Source organism: Mobula birostris, chromosome 4 (genome assembly GCF_030028105.1).
Source record: "Mobula birostris isolate sMobBir1 chromosome 4, sMobBir1.hap1, whole genome shotgun sequence".
Taxonomy (NCBI): domain Eukaryota; kingdom Metazoa; phylum Chordata; class Chondrichthyes; order Myliobatiformes; family Myliobatidae; genus Mobula; species Mobula birostris.
Genome location: NC_092373.1, coordinates 127,590,737 through 127,614,197, shown reverse-complemented (window position 1 = coordinate 127,614,197; position 23,461 = coordinate 127,590,737). Strand labels below are relative to the sequence as shown.

General features: G+C 41.6%; 1 long non-coding RNA gene and 1 pseudogene across 1 annotated transcript in view; both read left to right on the top strand.

Annotated features, from left to right (window-relative positions):
- The window catches only part of LOC140196019 (uncharacterized), a 109,280-nt gene that overhangs the window by 45,458 nt on the left and 40,361 nt on the right, over positions 1-23,461 (top strand). The gene's annotated exons all lie outside the window — the stretch shown is intronic.
- The window catches only part of LOC140196946 (piggyBac transposable element-derived protein 4-like), a 32,937-nt pseudogene continuing 10,167 nt past the window's right edge, over positions 692-23,461 (top strand).

Sequence of the window (23,461 nt, the reverse complement as noted above, 5' to 3'; positions counted from 1 at the left end):
ACAGGCGGCGCTGGAATTGAACTCAGAACTCCAGAAAGTCCCGAGCTGTAATAGCATTGCGCTAACCCCTATGGTACCGTGAGCTCCAACATCTTGCTTACCACTGAAAACAGGCTAACGGAGGCAGGCATCAACGTGCCTGGCAAAGGTGAGGTCTGGAGCCACAAAGGGAAAAGACCACAATAATTGGAGTCACACTTCGCACAAGTGAAGATGGCTGTGGATTTCCCTCTCCACAGCCGCTTTATGATCTGATGAGTATTTCCAACATTCACCTTTTAGTTTCATTTCTCTGCAGCAGCTCTGAGCTGCACCTCACAGCTTTCATATCTCACTTTATTTGTTTTTTCTCTCTCTCACTGCTCTCATTAATCTATCACACAGAAGGTTTTGTAAACCACACCACCCGGGCTTGACCCTAGCAGGGAGATATTTCCTTTGTACAATCCATTCCTCCACGACTTTCTCTGCAACTTTAAAACCAATCTGTATTCTGCCTTTTTCATTTCAGATGAAGGATCTGTGACTAGCTGTGTTAGTTCTTTTTCTTTTCATAAATGCTGCACGACCTGCTGATTTTTTCCGACATTTTCTGTTGTTACAAGCTCTGTTGTTTCATGTCTGTTAGCTAATTGAATTTTACAAGAGTGCTGCGTACTTTTTCTCTGTTTTTTATTAATGTTCCGGAAAGATGGCGGCGGGTTTGAACACCACAGCCTCTTGGAGGCCAATAAAAGGTGCACTTTTCTTTTTAAAATGCGTTTTTTATGATCATAAAACAACACTGGACTCCAAGAACTACAGCTACAGTAGGTCTACCGCATTGGTGATCAGCTCATTGTTCAGAGCAGCCAGCCGGGGTGTTGAAGGACCCACAGACTGGTTGGAGAAGGAGAAGCTGGTGCTCAGCTGGGAGAAGGAGAAGCCGATAGACAGGCCAGAGAAGGAGAAGCCGGTGCTCGGGTCAGAAAGGGTTTGGAAGAACTGACTGGGGTGCAGACCATGCTGCTGCCTGCTACTCGAAGACATTGGAGTTGGCGCGTGAAGATGACCTGCAGTGTCACCGTGAGTGACTGTCTTGGACGCTTCACTTGCGATCATAGTCATAGTCATACTTTATTGATCCCGGGGAAAATTGGTTTTCATTACAGTTGCACCATAAATAATAAATAGTCATAGAACCATAAATAATTAAATAGTAGTATGTAAATTATGCCAGTAAATTATGAAATAAGTCCAGGACCAGCATATTGGCTCAGGGTGTCTGACCCTCCAAGGGAGGAGTTGTAAAGTTTGATGGCCACAGGCAGGAATGACTTCCAATGACGCTCTGTGCTGCATCTTGGAGGAATGAGTCTCTGGCTGAATGTACTCCTGTGCCCAACCAGTACATTATGTGGTGGATGGGAGACATTGACCAAGATGGCATGCAACTTAGACAGCATCCTTTTTTCAGACACCACCGTGAGAGTCCAGTTCCATCCCCACAATATCACTGGCCTTACGAATGAGTTTGTTGATTCTGTTGGTGTCTGCTACCCTCAGACTGCTGCCCCAGCAAACAACAGCAAACATGATAGCACTGGACACCACAGATTCATAGAACATCCTCAGCATCGTCCGGCAGATGTTAAAGGACCTCAGTCTCCTCAGGAAGTAGAGACAGCTCTCACCCTTCTTGTAGACAGCCTCAGTGTTCTTTGACCAGTCCAGTTTATTGTCAATTCATATCCCCAGGTACTTGTAATCCTCCACCATGTCCACACTGACCCCCTGGATGGAAACAGGGGTCACCGGTACCTTAGCTCTCCTCAGGTCTACCACCAGCTCCTTAGTCTTTTTCACATTAAGCTGCAGATAATTCTGCTCACACCATGTGACAAAGTTTCCTACCGTAGCCCTGTGCTCAACCTCATCTCCCTTGCTGATGCATCCAACTATGGCAGAGTCATCTGAAAACTTCTGAAGATGACAAGACCTTGTTGGACATTAATAACGTAAGATGCTGCATGCCTGTTTCCCTTGTTTAGTGGGGAGATAGGTGATGAGGCAGCAGTGTGGCCTTGGTTGTAGTGAAGACTAGGCCTCAAGCTGCGGGCTTGCCTGCTGCAGCAGTCCAGGTGAGGAGATACCGGTGGCAGTGTAGCGTGGTGTCCATGTTTGGTTTGGGGCTGGCCTGTCCCATCAGTGCTGCCTTCCATTGCTCAACCAGTGGGATGACTGGCTGGATTGCCAGGAGATGTATTATCAATTTGTATGTTGCTAAGGGTGTTGTACTATACATGTATTTTCTTGCATAGCAATGTGTATTTTTTTTTAATCTCGTTATTTTGAATCTATACTTTGCACCTTGGCCCTAGAATCTGTCTCATTCGATTGTACCCTTGTATGGTTTGAATGATAATTAAACTTAATTTGATTTGATTTGATGCTTCTGTTATCTGCACCCAAAGTAAATCTTGATCTTCTAAACCAGGGGTTCCCACCCTTTTTTAATGCCATGGTCCCCTACCATTAACTAATGGGTCTGTGATCATCAAGTTAGGTAAGTCACCGGGACCAGACGAGATGTACCCCAGGGGACTGTGGGAGACAAGGGAGGAGATTGCTGAGCCTCTGGAGGGTTGAGGATGTTGTTCCCTTATTCAAGAAAGGGCGTAGAGGTAGCTCAGGAAATTATAGACCAGTGAGTCTTACTTCAGTGGTTGGTAAGTTGATGGAGAAGATCCTGAGAGGCAGGATTTATGAACATTTGGAGAGGCATAATATGATTAGGAATAGTCAGCATGGCTTTGTCAGAGGCAGGTCGTGCCTTATGAGCCTGATTGAATTTTTTGAGGATGTGACTAAACACGTTGAAGGTAGAGTAATAGATGTAGTGTATATGGATTTCAGCAAGACATTTAACAAGGTAGACCATACAAGGCTTATTGAGAAACTAAGGAGGCATGGGATCCAAGGGGACATTGCTTTGTGGATCCAAAACTGGCTTGCCCACAGAAGGCAAAGAGTGGTTGTAGACGGGTCATATTCTGCATGGAGGTCAGTCACTAGTGGTGTGCCTCAGAGATCTGTTCTGTGACCCTTACTCTTTGTGATTTTTATAAATGACCTGGATGAAGAAGTGGAGGGATGGGTTAGTAAACTTGCTGATGACACAATGGCTGGCGGTGTTGTGGATAGTGTGGAGGGCTGTCAAAGGTTACAGCGGGTTATTGATAGGATGCAAAACTAGGCGGAGAAGTGTCAAATGGAGTTCAACCCAGATAAACGTGAGGTGGTTCACTTTGGTAGGTCAAATATGATGGCAGAATATAGTATTAATGATAAGACTCTTCGCAGTGTGGAGGATCAGAGGGATCTTGGGGTCTGAGTCCATAGGGCACTCAAAATTGCTGCGCAGGTTGACTCTGTGGTTAAGAAAGCATACAGTGCATTGGCTTTCATCAATCATGGGATTGAGTTTAGGAGCCGAGAGGTAATGTTACAGCTATATAGGACCCTGGTCAGACCTCACTTGGAGTAGTGCTCAGTTCTGGTCGCCTCACTACAGGAAGGATGTCGAAACCATCGAAAGGGTGGAGAGGAGATTTACAAGGACGTTGCCTGGATTGGGGAGCATGCCTTTTGAGAATAGGTTGAGTGAACTTGACCTTTTCTCCTTGGAGCGATGGAGGATGAGAGGTGACCTGATAGAGGTGTATAAGGTGATGAGAGGCATTGATCGTGTGGATAGTGTCAGTGGCTTTTTCCCAGGGATGGAATGGCTAGCACATGAGCGCACAGTTTTAAGGTGCTTGGGAGTAGGTACAGAGGAGATGTCAGGGGTAAGTTTTTTATGCAGAGAGTGGTGAGCCGCATGGAACGGGCCGCCGGCGACGGTGATGGAGGCGGATACAATAGGATCTTTTAAGACTCTCGTGGACAGGTACATGGAGCTCAGAAAAATAGAGGGCTATGGGTAACCTTAGGTAATTTCGAAGGTAGGGTCATGTTCGGCACAGCTTTGTGGACCGAAAGGCCTGTATTGTGCTGTAGGGTTTCTATGTTACCCAAATCCGTCCTCCCGTACAAAAAGACGAACAGAAATGGAAAGGCGCATCGACTTCCAATTCCCTCCTCCCACACAAAAATGTACAAAATGGAACAGGGACATTGACCCCCATATCCCCTTCCCTGCACAGAACAGGGGGCAAAACACAGAATATAAAAACCATATATTTGAAAAAATGTTTATAGTCCATATCCACATCCAAAAAGCAGAAAACCTGGGCAAAGCTCTCCGGGCCCAGCAGCAGACCTTCCCCTCTCTACAGAGAGCGATTAAATGACAGGCAGCCGGTGCTCACCCTCTGCATTCACCTCAATGCTTCAATCTCCCTCGTTGCTTTATTCCGCGAACAATAGAAGCTTCAATCGGTGAAATAGAGTCAAACAGCGGCTGGCGCCTGTCCCACAGCCTTCTCACCATGAAGAGGTCATACTAAAGGAACATTGTACACAGGCACCATCTTGACAGGAAGGTCAAAATGGCGCCTTCTCATTATTGTTCTAATGTTATTCTTTATTATCAAAGTTGACCTCTCCTCTCTTACGCTCATTTTCTGAAATGTCTCCCCCTTTCATTGCAAATTCTTCCCTATTCAAAACAGATTGCCTTATCTCAGAATTCAGGAGCTTTACTTGTGGCTGAAGGGAACATCTTTCTCTCTTGACTATACTGCCAATTATGACTGATCTATCTATTCTCTTGCTGTGGTAGAACAGGGGGATTTGGGAATACAGATCCATAATTCCTTGAAAGTGGCATCACAGGTTCGTAAAGAGAGCTTTTGACACATTGACTTTCCTAAGTCAAACTATCGAGTACAGGAGTTGGGATGTTACGTTGAAGTTGTATAAATCCTTCATGAGTCCTGGTACTTGGAGTATCATGTGGAGTTCTGGTCACTTAGCTACAGGAAAGATATCAATAAGATTGAAAGATGGCAGAGAAAATTTACAAGGATACTTTTGGGACTTGAGGACCTGAGTTATAGTGAAAGGTTGAATAGGTTAGGTTTTTATTCCCTGGGGCATTGGAAAATAAGGGGAGATTTGGTAGAGGTATACAAAATTATGAGGGGTATAGATAGGGTAAATACAAACTTTTTTCCACTGAGGTTGGGTGAGACTAGAACTAGAGGTCATACCTTAAGAGTGAAAGGTAAAATGTTTTAAGGGGAACATGAGGGGAATCATGAGGTAGGGTAGTGGCTAGCACAACACTGTACAAGATCAGCCACACAGATCCAACTCCTGCCACCGCCTGTAAGGAGTTTGTACCTTCTCCCCACAATTGTGTGGGTTTCCTCTGGGTGCTCTTCTTTCCTCCTATGGTCTAAAGATGTACCGATTGGAAGGATAATTGGTCACTCAAAATTGTCCCGTGATTAGGCTCGAGTTAAGTTGGGGGTTGCTGGGTTGTGAGGCTGGAAGGGCTGGAAGGACCTCCATGCTGTATCTCAATCAATAAATAGATAGATAGATAGATGAATCAATCCATCTTCTTCACTCAGAGGGCAGAGAGATAGTGGAATGATCTGCCAGTGAAGTGGTGGATGCAGATTCCATTTCAGCATTTAAGAGGAATTTGGGTAGATAGTTGGATGGGAGGGGTTTAGGGTGCTATGGTCCAGATACAGGTTGATAGAACCAGGCAGAATAATAGCTGGGCGCACACTAGATGCACTGAAGCACCCATTTCTGTGCTGCAATACTCTATGAATCAATGACTCCAGATCACCTTTTGCATTTGCAGTGATCAGGCTGCCCTTCCTCCCAGCCAGAACCAGGGGTGTAAAACAGAGTGCTGGAGGCATCCAGTCGACCAGGCAGGATCCCTGGACCTGGGGGTTGTTTGAAATCCTCTATCTGTACATCGCGCTTGTTGGAAAATGTTTTGTGCTCTGTTATCACTATGCCTCAGATTCCCCAAATCTGCCTGGCTTGTAGTCCTACTCAGACCACTACCCCAGATCAGGCATCTATTTAAGCTCATGGTGGGAGGACCCCTGAATCAACTTGTCCGGATAACTTTCTTGCCTTCAGAGGCATCTTAACTTCTGGAATTCCAACTGCAGGTCAGCAGCAATAACTGAATGTTGCTCAAGCTGGAGACCCTAATTCTTATGCACTGGCTGGGGACTTCATTGATTTCCATTGGCTCCCACATATTGCAGCGGCAACACATACCACTCCCAAATAACACACATAAAAATTTGCTGGTGAACGCAGCAGGCCAAGCAGCATCTCTAGGAAGAGGTACAGTCGACGTTTCGGGCCGGGACTCTTCGTCAGGAAAATTAACGGTCCTGACGAAGGATCTCGGCCCGAAATGTCGACTGTACCTCTTCCTAGAGATGCTGCCTGGCCTGCTGCGTTCACCAGCAACTTTTTATGTGTGGTGCTTGAAATTCCAGCATCTGCAGATTTCCTCGTGTTTGTGTTTTTAAATCCACTCCCAAATAGTTTGCTTTTTAAAAATTACTTTGGTTTGTATTTAACTTTTATTTTTAACTAATTAGTTAATCTGTTAAAAGTTAATTAATCTATATTGGTTTTGCCCGTCTTTTTGTCTGATATAAGCTTTAAAGAAAACATGATAGCTTACGCTAAAGACCAGACAAAATGTAAATACTCCCTGTCTGAAGTGAAAACAAATCACCACATTTAGTGAAGGCACCAGCATCACCTTCTTTCCCTCTTCACCAAATTCTCAAGCTTTGAACTATGTTCATGCGGGATACCATTTAAGGAAGCAGATATATAGTCCATATAGAAATGCTTCCTGTCTACTTGATGTTGAAATGAATCCAGCTGCTGTAACTGATGGATCACTTCTTCAGCAAGTAGCGTGAATTAATCTCCTCCATGATACACTTCCTCACAGGTCACCATGACTGTTTTTTTTTCACCAATTCAGGCTTAGAATCAACTGACCCTGTTCCAGGCATAAAACAATGCTGTAAAACAAAACAATATGAAAGATATTGCACAGAAAAGATGGTAAAATTCAGTGGAAATCTCAGCACTTTATTTGTTAAATACAAAACTACCTTTATTATTATGGTTATTCAGGTATGCTAACCCCTCCAAAACAATTAACAGATGGCAAAGAGAGACAGGCTAACTTTTGTGTTTCTGAAGTACTTCGATTTTCAATGTAATTTAAATTTTGAATGTTCTCTCTCTCGATGCTGTTGGAGGATGGTGCCAGAGTTCTTGGTCTTGGGCAAGCCTTAATCAACCAGGTACGTGGATTGGACTCTCTAGTTCACGTTATGATGTGTTTCTGGATCTGGTGATACCTTTCTTGTTGCTATTTTGTGCGTTTCTGATCAGGGTGTCCTGCAGATAACGAAAGACACGGCACTGGATTGAATTGAGCTGAGCCGAACTGAGCATGCCCGGACTTTGTAGGTTGCTGTTTTATATTCTGTGTTTTTCACTTTTTTATGGCATTTGCGTGATTTGGTTTTTCTTGTGTGTGTGTGTGTGTGTGTGTTGATGTTTTTCTTTGAATGAGTTCCATGATTATCTTTGTTTCATGGCTGTCTGTGGGAAGACAAATCTCAGAGTTGTATTCTACATACATACTTTGATAATAAATGTACTTTGAACTTTGAACTTCAAAGAATTTCTGAGCTTCAAGAATTGTTCTTTATCATTTGGCCATAATTCCCTTCTGTTTTTGTGACTATTTGTCAAATTTTACAAAGTATTGTAGACAGTCACTGGGTAGTTAGTTTACTTCATATTTTCTTCATTTGAGTGATGTAACAGGCTGCTAATTCAATAATGCTATAAAAAGTACACTGTATTATTTCCTGCTGCACCAAATTTTTTATGAAGCCAAGCATCAAAGAGATCAACACACACAAAACAGTGCAGGAACTCAGCAGGCCAGGCAGCATCTATGGAAAACAATACAGTCGACGTTTTGACCTGAATGCTGCCTGGCCTGCTGGGTTCTTCCATTATTTTGTGAGTGTCGCTTGGATTTACAGCAGCTGCAGATTTTCTCTTGTTTGTCATCAAAGAGATCACTGCTTTGAATAGCTCAATTGTGGCCAATTATAGCAGTTGAAATTAATACTGCAAAATTAATTACAAAAAACAGGAAGATGACAGATAAATTATGCAGCCCCTTGGCATTTAATCTTCACAACATAATAGAAACATCGTAGAAGTTGCTGTAAATTGGAAATTGGAAGGTGGGGTGAAACTGAGGAAAATTACGATCGCCAGTGAAATAGTATTATGTGATTTTTATTGAGTTGTGCACTGACAAGTTTCTGGGTCCTGACAAACTTCATTGAGGATTTTAAAAGGTGTGGCTAATAGGATAGTTGGTGTGTTGGTTTCATTCTCTGGATTAAGGAACTCTTTTATTCAAAAAGGGGGTCAAGAAGCGGAAACTATAGGTCAGATAACTTAATATTTATCTTAAGGAAAATGTAAGAAGCTTTTATGAAAGACACTGTTTCAAGGCACTGAGAAACAATCAAGGCCATGAAGCAAAGTGAACATTGTTTTGTGAAAGGGAAATGCAGATCAAACAATTTACTGGAGTTCTTTGAAGAGGCTCTATGTGCTATGGTAAAAGGGGCAATAGTGAATATATTGTACTTGTATTTCCAGCAAGCAGATGAGAAAGTGACATATCAAAGGACATTGTGGAAAAAGAAGGTAACACATTGATATAAGACCATGAGACAATGAGATAAAGGAGCAGAATTAGGCCATTTGGCCCATTGAGTCTGCTCTGCCATTTCGTCACGGCTGATCCAATTTCCCTCTCAGCCCCAATCTCCTGCCTTCTCCCCATATCTCTACATGCCCTGACCAATCCAGAATCTATCAACCTCTGCCTTAAATATACATAAAGACTGCGCCTCCACAGCTGCCTGTGGCAAAGAATTCCATAGATTCATCACTCTCTGGCTAAAGAAATTCTTCCTCATCTCTGTTCTAAAATGATGTCCCTCTATTCTGAGACTGTGTCCTCTGGTGTTAGACTCCCCCATCATAGGAAATCCCTCCACATCGACTCTATCAAGGCCTTTCACCATTCAATAGGTTTCAATGAGGTCACCCTTCATTCTTCTGAACTCTAATGAATACAGTCCCAGAGCCATCACTCTTCATATGACAAGTCATTCAATCCTGGGATCATTTTCATGACCTCCCTTGAACTCTCTCCAGTTTCAGCACATCCTTTAAGGGGCTCAAACCTGCTCACAATACTCCAAGTGAGGCCTCAGCAGTGCTTTCTAAAGTTTTAACATTACATCCTTGCTTTTATTTTGTAGTCACATTGCATTTGTCTTACTCAGCACAGTCTCAACCTGTAAATTAACCTTTGCACCTCAGGTTTTTTGTATTTTCTCTCCTATTAGAAAGTAGTCAAGCTTTTGATTTCTTCTGCTGAAGTGCATGACAGTACACTTCCCGACACCGTATTCTATCTGCTATTTATTTGCCCGTTCTCCTAATCTTTCAAAGTCCTTCTGTAGCCTCTCTACTTTCTCAAAACTACCTGCCCATCCACCTATCTTCATATCGTCTGCAAACTTTGCAGCAAGCTATCAAGTACCACATTCAAATTATTGACATATAATGTCAAAAGAATTAGTCCCAACACAGACCCTGTTAAACACCACGAGTCACTGGCATCCATCCAGAAAAGGCTCCCTTTATTCCTGCTCTTTGCCTCCTGCCAATCAGCCACTGCTTTATCCATGCTAGAATCTTTCCTGTAATACCATGGGCTCATAGCTTCTTAGCAGTCTCATGTGTGGGACCTTGTCAAAGGCCTTCTGGAAATCTAAGTACACGACATCAACGGATTCTCCTTTATCTATCCTGCTTGTTATTTCTTCAAAGAATTCCAACAGATTTGTCAGACAAAATTTTCCCTTGAGGAAACCATGCTGACTACGGCCTATTTTATCATGTGCCTCCAAGTACCCTGAGACCTGGTCCTTAATAATCGACTCCAACATCCTTCCAACCACTGAGGCTAGACTAACTAGCCTATAGTTTCTTTTCTTCTGCTTCTCTCCCTTCTTGAAGAATGGAGTGACATTTATAATTTTACAGTCTTCTGGAACCATTCCAGAATCTAGTGATTCTTGAAAGATCATTACTAATACCTCCACGATCTCTTCAGTCACCTCTTTCAGAACCCTGGGGTGATATCATCTGCTCCAGGTGATTTAGACCTTTCAGTTTCCCAAAAATCTTCTCTCTAGTTATGGTAACTTCACAGACTTCATGACCTCTGACACCTGGAACTTCCACCATAGTGCTGGTATCTTCCACAGTGAAGACTGATGCAAAATACTTGTTCAGTTCATCCACCATTTTGTTGTCCCCCATTACTACCTCTCCAGTATTGTTTCCCAGTGGTTTGATATCCACTCTTGCCTCTCTTTTGCACTTCAAGTATCTGAAGAAACTTTTGGTATCTTCTTTAATAATATTGGCTAGCTTACTTTCATATTCCATCGTTACCACCTTAATGATGTTTTAGTTGCATTCTGTTAGTTTTTAAAAGCTTTCCAATTCTCTAACTTCCCACTATTTTTGTTCTATTCTATACCATCTCTATGGCTTTTCTGTTGACTTTGATTTCGCGTCAGCCATGGTTATGATATCTTTCCTTTAGAATACCTCTTCCTCTTTGGGATTTATGCTGTGCCTTCAGAATTGTTTCCAGAAATTCTATCCATTGCTGCTTTACCGTCATCTCTGCCAGTGTTCATTTCCAATCAATTCTGGCCAACTCCTCTCTCATGCCTCTGTAATTCCCTTCACTCCACTGTAATTGTGATACATCTGACTTTAGCGTCCTTCTCAAATTTCAGGGTGAATTTGATTATATTATGATCACTGTCCCCTAAGATTTCTTTTACCTTAAGCTCTCTAACCAATTCTGGTTCATTGCACAACACCCAGTCCAGAATAGCTGATCCTCTAGTGGGCTCAATCACGAGCTACTCTAAAAAAGCCATCATGTAGGCACTCTAGAAATTCCTCCACCTGTAATCCAGCACCAACCTGATTTTCCCAACCTACCTGCATATTGAAGTCCCCCCATGACTATTGTAACATTGCTCTTTTGGCATGTATTTTCTATCTCCCAGTATAATTTGTAGGCCATATCCTTACTACTGTTTGGGGGTCAGTATACACCACCCATATGGGTCTTTGTATCCTTGCAGTTCCTTAGCTCTATCCACAACAATTCAACACCTTCTGACACTATGTCACCTCGTTCAAATGACTTGATTTATTTTTTTACCAACGGAACAACATTGCCCCTCCGTCTTTCTGCCGGTCCTTTTGATACAAATTGTATCCTTGGACATTAAGCTCCCAGCTATAATCTTCCAGCCACGATTCAGTGATGCCTACAACATCATACCTGCCAATCTGCAACAGTATTGCAAGCTCATCTACCTTATTCTATATACTGTGCACTTTCAAATACAACACCTTCAGTCCTGTATTTACCCTTTTTGATTTTGTCTGGCTTTTACATTGCAACTCATCCTGTCAACTGCAATTTTGCCCTATCTACAGCTTCTCCTCACTATGCATTGCCTCTTTGTAAACCAGTTGCCTCATCTTCAGCATAATTATCCACTTTTCTTGCATTGAAATGTACGCAGCTCAGGACACTGGTCACACCATGCTCAACCTTTTGACTCCTGACTTTGTCTGAGGTCTTATCAACATCTGCTTCTGCAACCTCTCCACTAACTGATCTGGCACTGTGGTTCCCATTTCTCTGTGACTCTAGTTTAAACGCCACCATATAGCATTAACAAACCCTCCTGCTAGGATATTAGTCCCCCTCCAGTTCAAGTGCAAACTGCCTCTTCTGTACAGGTCCCACATACCCTGAAAGAGAGCCCAATGATCCAAAAATCTTATGCCCTCCCTCCTACACCAACTCCTTTGCCCAGTGTTAAACTGTATAGTCTTCCTAGTTCTGGCCTCACTATCACGTGGCATGGGTTGCAATCCTGAGGTCACAACCCTGGAGGTCCTGCCCTTTAACTTAGCACCTAACCCCCTGAATTCCCGATGCAGAACCTCATCACTCATCCCACCCATGTCATTGCTGGACCATGACTTCTGGCTGTTCACCCTCTCACTTAAGAATGCTGAGGACTCAATTCGAGGTATCTTGGATTCCGACATCTGGATGGCAACATATCATCTGGGGATTTCGTTTTCGCCCACAGAACCTCCTGTCCATTCCGCTAACTAATGAATCCCCTTATCACCACAGTGTCCTGCACCTTGGGTGTAACAACTTCTCTATATGTCCTATCTATGACCCCCTCAGCCTCCTGAATGATCCACAGTTCATCCAGTTCCAGCTCCAACTCCGTCACGCAGATTGTTAGAAGCTGCAGCTGGATGCACTTCTTGCAGTTGTAGTGGTCAGGGACACTGGAGGTCTCTCTGCCTTCGCACATCCTGCAAGAGGAGTATTTCACTGTCCTGCCTGGCATCTCTACTGTCCTAGCTGAGCAGATGTAAAGAAGGGAAGGAAAAAAAAACTGAGATATTCTTTTGTAAACACGAGGAATTCTGCAGATGCTGGAAATTCAAGCAACACACATCAAAGCTGCTGGTGAATGCAGCAGGCCAGGCAGTATCATGACGAAGGGTCTCGGCCTGAAACGTCGACTGTACCTCTTCCTAGAGATGCTGCCTGGCCTGCTGCGTTCACCAGCAACTTTGATGTGTGTTGCTTGAGATATTCTTTCCTTTGCTTTCTCTAAATGAAGCCTCTCTTCGATGAAGCCTCAAGGAGCTGAAGCCTTTAGATCATCACTCTGACTACGTCCACTGCTCTTGCCCCTGCCTTCCTTTAATTTGCTTTTACTAGTCAATCCCAAATACAGATCGGTTACTGGTTAAAAGTTCTTTATCACTGCATGACCTGCCGCTGGCTTTTTATCCTTGGGCAGTGGAGCCGATTGAAGTCCCCTCCTTTCCAAACTTCCAATGTCCAGGTTGGCTGCTGGTCAAAGCTCTTATAGATCGAAAATTGGCCATCTAACTGGAACAAGTAGAGCTGGCATAAATTAAACATTTTCTAGCACTGTTTTGTGGTGTACCACGGGGATTGGTGCTGTGGTCTTAACATTTTTCAGTTTATGCAAGTTACTTAGTTGAAGAAGCAAAGGTAAAGCTGCTAAATTTTCTGATACCACAAAGATAGGAAAGTATGTTTTAAGGAAATTTAAGGTGGCAACGAAAAGATATGCATTTAGGTTAACCATGTGAAGGCAAATGGAATACGGATTTCCCTTTTGCTGGAAAAGTAAAAAAAAGGCATAATGTTTATTTTTAGGAATTAATATTAACAACTCTTTGTTTGGAGCTTATTTATGATAAAAATATCTTCCTTATGTGAATTCATCTCATTTTAAAGGCATTTATTAAGGCAACTTTCAAACTTCATTGTTCACTTAATAAGTGTCTCTAGAATTAAAAATGGGTGTTGATGGTGTAGACTGAAAGAAGATTGTTTAAGCCCCTGCCTCTTTATTCTTTCCTAATGGTTGTATCCTCTTGGTTCCTGCATCACTTTCGTGAACACAATATGTATCTCCTCCAGTTCCTCTTTATCGTTTACAGAAGCAGGGACCAGGCTTCTGCAGTTTTCTGACTATGCTCTCATCATTTCACTGTTTTTCAAAATCAGTGCTCTCAGACTGAAATTTTGTGCTTTTGCATAATTAGTGACATTATTATCCTGTAATTTTTTTTCTCAGGAAGGAAAGTTTCCAAGAAACATTAGTCTTCATCACAGCATGGATGTTCAGTACCTTTGTGTAAATAATAGTCAGTTGTTGGCACACTCTCATGCACAATAGCATGAACTTTAAGATCAGTGACATAATGAAGTTAACTAGTTGTTTAGACACAAATTATCTGTTATTTTGTAATAACAGAGAAAAAAGCACTGTTTTGATTTAAACAGGAAGTCCAGAAGATAGTAATCATTTTGTGTAACAGGATGCTTCTATGCTGTTCCAGATAATACACAGCTTGATGAGCTTCATGGGATAAATACAGTAGCATCACAAATTAGTGTGTAGCATTTGGTTGGCTTTCCTTTTACAGTGACGATGAAGCAGAAGTTTATCTTATCTGAAACAGTTTTGGAGTGATGTCCATTTTGAGATGGGTTCGAGGAAGAGAGGACTGCTTTTGTTAGTTTAAATAATTTACAGAATGTAATTGGGCCTTTTGTTTATTATACTTTGCATATCTTATCTATATCAAAGTATTTGTTTTTCTCAATATGTCATAATAAGTATTCCCATGACCACTATAGTATTCCAGACATGCCGGACATTGTCTTAAAGTTATCAGCAGCATAACACTTTGGATCTTTTCCCAACCTCAGCTATGCAAATATTTATTGGAATGCTGAGCTTTGTTACAGTTCTCTCATCTATTATGATAATTATTTGATTAAAAGCTATCACATTCCAAATAAAATTATACTGATGATCACTGTAGGCCATCCAAAACAAAGCAATTTCCTCTGTGCAATTATCCAGCACATAATATATACAAGATAATTACAATCCTGATAACAGAATATACTATTTTGGTCAAAACTCTCTCTTCCTGACCTCTGTTTCTGTATAACAAAAGAAATGTCTGAAAACAATATAGGAATCTCTTTGCACTTTTTATGATGTAAGTTCATAAAGAAAACAGCCTTTCTGTGGTAAGAGGAAATATGATCCTATATAAAGGAAAGTTGTAAGCAGCAAAGGCAATGGGATGGTCGCTAACCTGGTGAAAATCGATGAGGCAGAATACACAAAGAAAGAATGAAATTGCATTTACAATATATAGTGTATGATGACAAGCTCAAAGACTTTTTGTTTGTTTGTTTTGTGCCATGTTGCATGATAAAGGCGATCACGGTCTTTCCATGACCATAATTGTTCTTCGAAGTGGTTTATTTTTACCCTCTCTTGGGCAATGCCTTTACAAGACAGATGACCCCAGCCATTATCAATGCTCTTCAGAGATTGTCTGCCTGGAGTCAGTGGTCACATAACCAGGACTTTTGATATGCATCTGCTCCCTGGCTTCATTTGACCCTGATTGGAGTGTGGGGGGGGGGGGGCGCTAAGCAGATGCTACACCTTGCCCAAGGGTGATCTGCAGGCTAGCAGTGGGAAGGAGCACCTTATACCCCCTTTGGTAGAGATGTATCTCCACCCTGCCACCCTCAGAGACATTTAGAACTAATTAATTACTAAAAGATATTGTCATATACCTAGAAATTCATACAGTTAGTAGACGTCTAAATACAAAAGAAGAGGCAATACTCTGAAAATTCAGATTTCTTACAAAATTGTAGCATGCTACAACATGGCTGCCATTATTGTATCGTGTGTTTAGTCTTGACTAATTTTATTGTGCATTGCCAGTTGTTCACTTGCATGCAGCAAATCAGTTGAATAATCAATTAATTTGATGAACTGTTAATAGCCTGAAACATTAACTTATTATATCTTTCTACCCACCTAAACTGCTGAGTTTTCCATCATGTTCTATATATCTCACATTTCAACGTCTACAATATTTTGCCTTTGAATCACTTTATCACTTTACTGTGTTCTTAGTGAGGAAGGGTGCTTAGACATGATACTGGAAAAACTATCCATGTTTCATTAAATTATTTTATCCAGTCAAACAGGCAGAGACAATTACAGATTCACAACTTTATTAATGTACTCTTTAGTAATGTACTATGCCTTTAGTACTGCATCAAAATATTGTGATGTGTTTCAAACACTCCAGAAAAGTTGCTATAAGTATGGAAGATACATCATGTATTAATCAAAATAACACATGGCTCCTTATTTAACAGTCATATTTGGGTAAGTGTTAGAGCGTATTCTGAAGTTACGGAATATAGCAAATATTAATTTCAACAGCAACCATTCTTCAGATTTGAATGTGGATTGCAGATTGAATTTAAACTGTAGCTCAGAACAATAGTCTTCTTGGAGCTGCAGACAGGGGTCGATTGCAAATCAAGAAGAACTCCATTGACCTGAAATATCTGCATAAGCATGAATGCAACTAAGAGAGGGTGGTGATTAACTTCCAATCTAGGGTGTCTGGAGGGTTGGTGTGAAGATCTAGGAGCTTGAAAATTATATGTGTCTCAAAAGAAGTATTGTCAACCCAAAGTATTGAAGAAAATGGTGTCATTGTAACGATTGAAACTCAGTTGAGTTACCATTGATCTTAAGGGTATAAAAATGTAATGTACTTTGTGTCTAGGAGCCCCTTCTTCCAAAAGCATCTCCAGTATGATGCCTGATTGTGCTGAATAAAGACTCCTAAATCCACCAGCTTCAGTATCTCTCCGGTGACTTTGATCACAGTCACAACAGTAACTACATTAAAAGAAATGGATCTTGGAAGTACCTAATATCTGATGACATCTGCAACTAGTTTGCATCTTAATCACCGAGTAGTTTGTCATAGTAAAAGTTACCACCAGAGTACGATAGGTCCAATTTAACAAATGTCCTGGGGCAAAAGAATAGAAACCAGCATCTACAATGTTATCATGTAAATACTTATCAAATTTTTATATATTATTATACAAAAGGTAATAATAAGTTTAAAATGGAGGCTAGGAATTTGGTCTGCACCTACAATGTATTTGCTGATATACGAGCAGTGATCGATAAGTTCGTGGACTACGGTAGAAGGAGTCAATTTTAGAAAACCTAGCACATTTATTTTTCAACATAGTCCCTTTCTACATGTACACACTTAGTCCAGCGGTTGTGTAGCATACGGATCCCTTCTTTGTAGAAGTGGTCCCCAGCAGGAGTGATTGATAAATTCGTGGCCTAAGGTAGAAGGAGATAAGTTATTAACTTCAAACTTTCTGCATGATCAGTCAAAGAGTTGAACTACACGTGCATGTAACGAGAGCGTCTTGGACCTCCAGCTGGTCCACAGCAGGGGTGATTGATGTTCGTGGCCTAAGGTAGAAGGAGATGAGTTATACAGCTCTCGTTACATGCACGTATTATTTGAATCTATCTTCACAGTTAATGGCATGAAGATATTCCAAAAAATGTTAGGTATCCAAAAGGTTAAATAATGGAGGAATGCCAAACAATTCCTATCACTTCAGTAAAAGTAATATACAAATTAATGGGGCTGAAGGATGGCAAGTCACATGGAGAGGTAGTTGAAGCACTGATTTTCACAGAACATAGAACAGTACAGACCCTTCAGCCCATGATGTTGTGCTGACCCTTTAACAAACTCCAAAATTTCTATGATTCTGAAGAGGTTCCATGTGGATGAAGACCAATGAATTTAAGATTGCTAATTAGGGAAAGAAGAAAGAAAACAAGGACCTTCGAGTTAAATCAGTTACTATCTATGGCAGGGACGGTGGTGGGATCCATTATCAAGGAAGGGATAATAGAGTGTTTAGGAAGATATAATGCAATCGGGCAAAATAGATACTTCTCACTGCCGCTGTAATATGCCTTCAGCTCATCCAAAGACAATGTGTATTCAAACACAATCTCAAACGGATATCTATTCAGTCTTGCCTACCTAATAGCCAAGCTGTGTATCTGGTCCTTAACAAGGAGCTGCTCCATGCAGAAAGTGTCAAAATAGTATCCACGCCAAAGGATTCTTAGAATAGGTAGACTTTCATACTCCCATAAGGAGCTCAAATGACCAACAGCTCCATGGAAATGAATGCCACGACACAGTACAGTGCCAGGGCAGCAGCAAGTAGCATTGATAATATATTACTACAAGCAGGGTCATATGGCTTTATGAAGGTTAAATCATGTTTAACGCATCAATTAGGTAGGAATTGGAGGGGTAGCTAGGGGGAAATCTGCAGGTGTAGAATATTTTGATTTCCAAAATTAACTTGATAAGATGTCACATAAAGGCTTATTGGATCAGGTGAGGCAATAAGACTGAGAATAGCATATTGGCAGAAATCGGGTAATATTTCTGAGGTAGTGAACAGTAAGGTTGAACCTTGATGTCTCTGGCTGGCTGCCTGTGTTCAACTGCTCCCATTTAAGTATTCGATTTATCTAGACCCATCAATAGTCCAGAATGATATTTTTTACTAATTTCTTAGAGTTTTAATGTCTTATAAATTAATTTTTCAAAAATTCTTTAAAAATTATTTGCAGAAATCGCAATCTTTTTTTGTTATCTGAACGTTGCAATAACACCTGTCAGTTTTAGCAGTCGGCATCCAGCCCAGCTGCATTAAATTGTTGCTGTGCTTTTCGTACACTTATTCAAAGCCTCCTGGTGGGCAGTGAAGTAACGATGGGGGTGGGGGGTGTGTGGTCAGTTTTCTTGGACCTTTGCATTTGGTCCAGCTACAGTCAGTGTTGATGGATGGTGATTCTGAATGGGGAGTTTATCCCTACCTAGAGAATGCTGATAAACATGTCAGTTCTAAGTTGGCAATTTATGATTAGAGGAGTATTTTAGCTATTTACAATTTATATTATTGACTTAGAAGAATGCACTGATGAAGGATCTTGGCACAAAATGTGAACTGTCCTTTTCCCTGCACAGTTGCTGTCTGACCTGCTCCAAGTTATGGCATCTGATTACAGCATCTTGTGTCCGTGTAATATATCCTGGTTTGTGGACAGCACAAGAAAGGTGGGGAAATTATGAAGCAAACAGCCTTAAACCTGTGGAAAGTAAAACAGATGGGTCAAATGAGCGAACAAAAATATGGAAAGTGGAGAATAACGAGGAGAAATGTGAGGTTATGTCCTTTGAAGGAAGATGTGGAAAGCAGAATGTTACTTTTTTCCATGACTCAAAACTTCAAATCTTTTTGCCTTTCCACTGATGCTGCTTGACCTGCTGAGTACTTCCGACGTGTTCCACTTTTAACCATTTAAATAGTGTGAGTCTGACACTTTGTATTCGGAGGGATCTGGAAATCGTTGTAGAATATCATGGGAAGTTAATGTGTGGGTACAGCAAGTATTTAGAAAGGCAAATAAAATGGTAGCTTTTAGAACATAGATCAGTGGAGCACTGTGTAGCCTTTAGACCCATGATGTTGGGCCGAACTGCATAAACCTACTCCATGATCAACCCATCCATATCCCATAACCCTCAATTTTTCTTACACCATGTGCCTATCTTAGGGCCTTTTAAGTGATTCTGTTGTATCCGGCTCTGCCACCTCCCCTGCCTTCCTTGGCAGTACATTCCAGACACCCAACACTCTCTATATGGAAAAAAAAACTACCACTAACATCACCGCTGACCTTTCCCGCACTCACCTTCAGTAGATGTCTTCTGGTATTCGCCTTTGCCACCTTGAGGAAAAACATAATGCTGGCTGTCCACGCTCTGTATGCCCATTGCAAGAGATAAAGAGTATGAATTAGAAACGTCTTCCCGGAAATGTGCAGAGAAAAGAAAAGAGAACTTTCGTTATTTAAGAAATTAATGGGAGCACAGTGACGTGGGAATTATCTTGTGAAGAAAGGATGAGAAGGACAAATCTCAGATAGACAAATAGCCAAGGCATAGGAGGATATTGCCTTAAAGCGGGTACGTAGGAGTGGTATAGATTGGCACCACAGATCAGTGTGGATGAGGTGGATTGAATGGCTTGTTTCAGTTATGTACAACTCTATCACTGTATGTTCTCTGGAGTTTAGAATATGAAAGTTTACGTAGAAGAGTAAATATCGTGGAGCCGTATGTGATTCTGAGGGTAATGCATACCATGTTAACTCGGGTGGGAGTGAGGAAGGTAGAAGTTTTTCTCCAGTTGCAGCAGCCAGAGGAGCAGAGGGCAGTAGCTAGCAGCTTTGTTTTAGAGTCCGTGATAGGCTAAGTGTGTGGCAACTCAGCCAATAGAAGGAATGCAGGGTAAAGTGCAGTGATTGGCCATTGTGTGAATAAGCCTGTGTAGGAGTGGGAATCTGAGGCTTTGCTTCGAGAGGTTTCAGCAAGCAGGCACAGATGAGTAGCAGGTAAGAACAGGTAAGAGTTTTTTTTATATAGCAGTTAAATAAGAAGACTAAATTATAACTGATTAAATAAAGTAGGGATGCACGATCAGGTGATATGTTGTAGTTGCCATGATATGGGAGATGGTGGTCTCCATTGTGCTCCCTGGTGGCCACATCTGCAGCAAGTGTTCGATGCTCGAGGAACTCAGGCTCAAAGTTGATGATCTGGAGTTTGAGCTTCAAGTACTGTGATGCATTAGAGAGTTACCTAGACACTATGTTTCAGGAGAAGTCACACCCATTAAGTTAACTACCTCAGATTTAGTCTGTGGTCAGGGTCAAGTGCATGTGAATGTGAGTGAAGCATGTAGGGAGATCTAAAAGGTAGAGCTAGAGGAGCCTCAGCCCTTGAGCTTGTCAACAGGTCTGAAGTTCTTGCTGTCTGCCTGGATGGAAGTGGGGACTGTAGGGAGGATGAACAACCTGATGGACAATTCTGATTTGATGGAGAATGGATGTGAAAGCACAGAGGAACATCTGGAGAATTTTCTGAAACACCCGTTCGCTGCTGTCGTTACTGTGTGGTCGGGAATCTTTCGGAGGGTAGCCTCAAAATCCCCGGCCTTGCTTGCTTTTGGCGACCGAGAAGGAGGTCGAATCGTTCGGACAGAGATGGCGCTCAGTACTTGGTGTCGGAGAGCTGATCAGAGCTGGATTGTGGCCGGCATGGCAGGGAGAGTTTTTCTTCCTTCTCCTGTCTGCGTGAGATGTGGGACATTTGAGAAACTTTGAACTTTACTGTGCTCATGGACTTCTTCATCAAGTTATGGTATTGTTGCACTGTTTGTAACTATATGTTATAATTATGTGGTTTTGTCAGTTTTTTCAGTCTTGGTCTGTCTTGTGTTTTGTGATGTCACACTGGAGGAAATAATGTATCATTTCTTAATGCATGCATTACTAACTGACAATAAAAGAGGACTACGTGTCTTCATAATCATAATCATAACCAAACCATGGCACTGTGGTTCAGGAAGCTGTTCAAGAGGAGTTGGTGGGGGGGGGGGGAGGGGGGAAGAGACATTGTAATTGGTGATACCATAGTCAGGGTAATAGAGACAAGCATCAAGAGTCCCGAAGCTTTGTGCTTGCCTGGTGTCAAGATTTGACATATTTTATTTGCCCTGCAGAGGAATTTGGAGTAGGAGCGGAAAGATCCAGTTGCCTTGGTCCATGTGGATACCAGTGGCATAGGAAGAACAATTAAAGAGGTTCTGCTGAGGGAATTTGAACAGTGAGGGACTATATTAAAATGCAGAGCAAATCTATGGATTGTTACCTGAGTCACATGCTAATTGGCACAGGGTTAATAAGATCAGAGAAGTAAATGTGTATTTGAAAGATTGGCATGGGAGAAGTGGTTTGAATTTGTGGGATGTTGGCACCAGTACTGGGGAAGGAGGGAGTTAATCCAATGGGATGGGCTGCACCTGAACTATGATGAGACTGGCGTCCCGGTGAAAATAACTAAGGCAGGGGATAGGGCTTTAAACTAAATAGTATGGGGCGGGCAAGGAGAGTCAACAGCTTGGAAAAGCATGGATAAAGGAAAAGAAAATGAGTGTGCAGAAGAGGTTACCAAAGACTCCAGAATAAAAATAAGACATAAGCTTTAGAAAGGAATAAGAATTTAACTTCAAGCAATATGAAGACAAACTTAAGAAGAATGTTGGTGAATACAGGACTGAATGTGCACTATCTGTGTGCACCCAGTGTACAAAACAAAATAGATGACCTTATAGTGTAGGTAGAAATTGGCAGATATGAGGATCACAAAGTTGTGGTTGAAAAAAGATGACAGCTGTGAGATAAACACCCAAGGATACACGTCCAATCAAAGTGACAGGCAGGTGACAGAAGACCATCGTGGGTAGAGTTAAGAAACTGCAAAGGTAAGATAACGCCAATGAGAGTTTCATACCATCCTCAAAATCGTAGGCAGGAGCTGGGGTACAGAACAGGTTACAACGGGAAATAGAAAAGGATGTTAAATGTAGTATGATATAATAGTCATAGGGGATTTCAATATATAAGTAGGTTGGGAAAATGAGGTTGCTACTGGATCCCAGAGAAGGAATTTGTGGAATGCCTGTGAGATGGCTTTTTGGAGCAGCTTGCCGTGACTGACTAAAACTGAGCCATGCAGAAGCTATAACTGGGTAATATGAATGTCCTTATTTGCACAACAAACCTTCAGCAGAGAGAGTCCAGGAGAATTCAGGAGAATTCTCACTCTGCTGACATGATGTTTTATACTCTTCAACACCAAGATCACAACAAATTATTAACTACGGCTTCAATTGCTATGATCACGTACTTAGCTCTAACTTTTTCAATATAGTCAGGTAAATTTACAGAATTACATATTTACAATGGTACCACATCACAACTAGCAGAATATTTTAAATATTCAATACTGGCATTGGTTCCAAAAGATTCACGGTTGTTTAATCTCATTACCAGTACACAAGTGTAAAGGAGAACAAAAATATTGTTACTCTAGATCCAATGCAGCACAAAAAAAACACAATAAGGACACAATGCAATAATCAAAAAAACACAATAACACAATACACAATACAATAAATATATATACATAACCCTATACGTAAGATAGCTTATGTGCATAGGTGGATTTTATGTCCATAGGAATCGAAACCCTACTGACACCGAGCTCAGGAGCATCAGTATGCAAGGTGACTGACATGAAATGATGAAGTGTGGAGGGGTGGGTTAGTGGGTGGAGGTGTTGATCAGCCTTATTGCTTGGGGAACGTAACTGTTTTTGAGTCTGGTGGTTGAAATGTGGATGCTACGTAGCATCCTCCCTGATGGGAGTGGGACGAACAGTCCTAGAGGAGGGTGGGTGGGATCCTTCATGATGTTAATGGCCTTTTGCCGGCACCTTTCTGTATCTATGTCCTTGAATGCAGGTAGGCTGGTGCCGGTGATGTGTCGGCCTGTTTTGACACCTAATATAGAGCCTTCCTGTCCACTGCAGTGTCGTTTCTGAACCAGCCACAGAGTACAAACTGCACTCAGAGTACAATATGCCCCTTTTGTTGCAGTGTTGAAGGATGTGCCATGAATATACAACTAACCAGAAGACTGAATGACAAAATAGACCTGTTCTGAACTGTGCATTAATTATCAGAGATACGCTTTTAAAAATGTGTTAACAGCAGGAACATTCATCTTTGTGTTTCTCTCTGTTTATTTTCAATGGGAAAGAGAATGTCTCACACCCAATGGATTGGGTTCACTTGCCACAAAGCATTAGTTGGAAGTTAAATTGTGTA